The sequence below is a fragment of the Oreochromis niloticus genome, linkage group LG3 (genome assembly GCF_001858045.2).
Source record: "Oreochromis niloticus isolate F11D_XX linkage group LG3, O_niloticus_UMD_NMBU, whole genome shotgun sequence".
Taxonomy (NCBI): Eukaryota; Metazoa; Chordata; class Actinopteri; order Cichliformes; family Cichlidae; genus Oreochromis; species Oreochromis niloticus.
Window position 1 is genome coordinate 69,604,712 of NC_031967.2, and position 4,215 is coordinate 69,608,926.

General features: G+C 37.2%; 1 long non-coding RNA gene across 1 annotated transcript; it reads right to left on the bottom strand.

Annotated features, from left to right (window-relative positions):
* LOC109201272 (uncharacterized) lies at positions 1 to 4,215 on the bottom strand. Its single transcript, XR_002061302.2, has 3 exons — positions 4,020 to 4,215; positions 3,709 to 3,777; positions 1 to 935 (listed from the first exon to the last, which is right to left on the bottom strand). It is a non-coding gene; the product is annotated as an uncharacterized LOC109201272 (long non-coding RNA).

Consider the following 4,215-nt stretch of genomic DNA (forward strand, 5'->3'; position numbering starts at 1 on the left):
TACTTTATTTTGATGTGCTTGACTTTCCTGGTCCTGGTCATTCTTAGCACAGCAAGAACAGGAAATACAGAACATCTGTCTATTTTCTTCAGTGGAGAGTAATTTGGAGAGTGATTTATTATTTGCAGAGCTAAAATTCAATGTATTCAGAAAAAGTACACCATATAAGAAACAATTAGTCTTTGAGTCGCAAGACAGAATCATGACCTAAAACTACAATGGAGCTCTGATAATCTACATATAGTTATCGACATGTTGTATAATTTGCTGCCACTCTGGGAACCATTATTTTGATAAAAAGCAGTTAAACAAAAATGACTTCAGGAGTCAATTGAAAGATGTCACACTGTCAAAGTATTGTTATGTGAAAAGCAGCTGCTTTGCTTAGTGCTGTGCCAGACTGCAAATATTCTGATTTTTTTGGAGCTGGAATGTAAATGTGTCTTTCGCTCTACCAACATCATCAATAATTTTGATATTTGGCTCGAGCTCTATTGTATTGCTCAGTTTTACCAGTAGATGGAAGCAGACTTTATATGACTAATTTCCTTTTGAACCACAGGAGGAAAATAAATGAGAGCAAAGATTTATTATCCATGCACAGAAATTAAGTAGTAGCTGAGGGAACAAGAACAAGGTGCTTGAGACATACTTAAATATAAACAGTGAAGCTACTCTGGCCATGAAACACATTAACATATTTATATTATTTGTCACTACAGCAAAATAAACATTTAAATTTTCAGTTAAAAATATACTCATATGGTTTTTGAAGTTTTGTATCATTTTAATCTAAATCAGTGAAAAGTTAACTTGTGGATGTCCTCTTGTCTCAGGTGCTGGGGACCAGTTAGAGACCAGCAGCTGGACGTCTGTGGTTGGACTGGTGGACTACTTCAGTGAAGAGTAGATGGTCTCTGGCTGTGGTTTAAAGTCTGAACACAAACACACACAGTTCAAACAACAGGAAACATGATTATAAACTTCATAGCTCTTGGTGACTTTGTTGAAAGATTTAGTCACATTTCTAAATGTCTGTAATAAACTGGTGTAGCCCACCTCACACCATGAACAGCTCCAGCTCCCACGTGAAACAGTGAAGCAGTAACAGAGAGCAGTGGTGCAGCACCTGTGTGAAGCGAGGTGCTTCACAGCCGTGTCAGAGTGAGCAACAAACTGGCCCACAACATTTTGAGCAAGTGTGAGGGTGAAAGTGGGCTCACATATGAGTTTATTTAGTGTGACGTTTGTCACAGTCTTAAGTCACATAGATATCATGACACATTTGATTTAATTAACCTTGTAGCCTGTACACTGGTGTAAAATCAGTCTCTTTAGGACATGGCTGTCTGAGTTAATGAACAACTGGTGAAAATATAACTTTAATGATTTTAAAGGACTTTTTATTTTTTTGTATATATTATTTAACAGGCTGATTTCCTCTATATTTTAATATGATTTAAATTTCAGAAAGTGTTCAGTTATTGTGTTAAAGAGTTCGATCAGCTCTTTAGACCTGTTTTAATTTAACTGCCAAGCAAGTGTGCCAATATTAATGTTGGTATTTGACCTCTGCAAACATCAGACCTTTTTTCGTAGTTACTTTTCATAGAACCAAACACCTAGTTCGGTCAAAACTGGGGTACCAAGCTTTAGACACAGTATAGACCAGTTAGACCACAGCTAAAAAGACTGTGTGAAGATTGACTTATGTATGTAACTTTTGTAAATAGCTGCAGCTTTTTATGGTCTTTCTTTTTTCATTTCTCAATGCTTCTGCTGAGAAACAACAAATGACTAGCTGATGATGACCAACCAGAGAGCTGGCACCTTTTTCAGTGCAGTCTGAGACTTGACCACAGCGCAAGTTCTCAAAATATAAACAGTGTCATTGCCCACACCAGAACAGAGAAGTGTCATCAGCTTCAAACTCAACTACAGGAAGTAGCTGCTGTGGTGTTAGAACTCTTTTTATGTCCTTCATATTAACAACACTTTCACCCTGATAACAAACTGTGTGCACTGAAGCCAGAGAGCAGTATAACTGAATTTAATTGAATTCATATTTGTTTATATAGCGGCCACTTACAAAAACATGAATACACTGATGCAGACCTCTGGATGAGTCTATGTTATTTGTTAAGGTCCAGCGTGGCCCAAAGAAAATTGCAGATGTTTCATATTTGTACTCCCTCCAAGAGGAAGCGCAAATGTTGGGATCCCATTAAAGTGGACAGCGGACTCTGATGATGCTTGCTTGGAGAAAAAGGGGAGGGGCAACGGTTATTGTGATGATGACACAACTTCCTTCACCCACTCACACAAACACTTTTTTCTCTTGGATGTTTCTATTTGTGTGCTTCTATCTAACATTCATGCACATTCATACTCCATTGGATGCATCAGAGAGCAACTCAGGGTTATTATCTTGCCCAAGGTTATTTGGCATCCACACTGGGGATCCAGTCCTTCCAACCAACCTTCTGATTAGTGGGCATCCTGCTGTACCATCCCAGTCTTAAAGTGTGGTCAGTCTTATCAATGAGATCTCTGAAGTTGTTTGGTCATAATATTTGTGGAATTTGTTTTATATTAAATGATCATATTAAAACAATGAGTTTATGAAGGCAAGTCTTTAACCTATAATCATATTATTGAATCTATATTTGAGGACAGGGGTTTTATCAAGGAAAATGGTTTCACAGTTTTGAATATGCAAGTTGTTTACGCACACTTTGTTGTTCAGGCAAACTCAGTGATGAGGATCAACGGTCAAAAGACATAAATCCCTGCCTGTATATATTATAGATTGAGTCTAATGTATATCAAAGTTTGTATGACTAAACTTCAGGTCTGCATTTTACACAGATGACGATCAAATCCTGATCAGAGGCTATGTGATTGGTGGTCATTTTAGCTACAGTTTTAGAATTTTTACTGTCTCCACTTGGGGCTTTGTGTCTAAAGTAACTATTAGCATATGACCTTAAATCAAGGTCAAGGTCAAGTTTATTTATATAGCACATTTCCAAAAGCTCATGCTGCACAAAGTGCTTTGCAAACTAAAATGCAACTAAAAAAGTAAAATGTACAACAATGTTGCAATTAAATATAAAAAAGAAGACAACAAAACAATAAGACAATAGAAAGAACTAAAACGACAATGTGTGGGTTACCTTGTGCTGAAAGCCAGTCCATAAAAATGTGTCTTCAGTAAAGATTTTAAATGTTCCAACAAATGTGCAGATCTAATATTTAGAGGCAGACTATTACAGAGTGTGGGACCTGCCACACAGAAGGCTCTGTTATTGTGAGTTTTAAGTTTAGACCGTGGAATAGATAACATAAGTTTGGACCGCATGGTTCTCTCTGGAGCATAAATAAATAGGAGCTCGAATTGGGAAGAGGGGGCTCAGCCTTTTAGATCAAAATCAAGGGGAGCCTGCAACTGTATATAGATCAATTTATCCAGAAGTCTTGAAAGAAAATGGGAGCGTTCCATCCAACCATCTACATTTTTACACTTTTGATCACCCCTTACATCCTCCACAGTGTCCTCAAATAACTTTATTTTTAATAAGCTATAAAATGTCTGTGCACAGAATCAAAAGCTCAAACTTTTCTGAAATGTGAGATAAAGCATTTCATTAAAAAATGACAACAACATCTGTACAACCAGAATCTTGTAACAAAAACACCCAGAATTACCTCGAGTTCGTTTGATTGATATTTGGATGTCACCATACGTGATGTCATCTTCTACAGGTTCATCTTGATCTGGTGAAATGATCAACACCAACATGTTTTACTTAAAAAGTCTAAAGTTGTAGTTGGGATTTTAATAAAATTAAAAAAAGGACATGATACACAAAGAAATATTTTTAGATTTGTACTATGTTGAGTTACGTCCATGGGGATCAAACTTCAATGCAAAACCATCAAATGATTATGAATGTAAACACTATAACATGTAGATTAACATGAACTTCAAATCAAAGATCAGAAAGTCTGAGTCTCACCTTCAGGTTTCCTGTGAACACATCGTCTCACCAGCAGAACCAGTAACACCAGTAGAACCACAACACAGGAGGATCCAACACATGACAACAGAGAGAGAAGAGGAAGAGAGAGTGATGGAAGAAGAGTGACAGAGGTGAAAGCTGGAGGAGAGGTGGATGTAGGTGGAGGTGTGGATGTAGGAGGAGGTGTGGATGT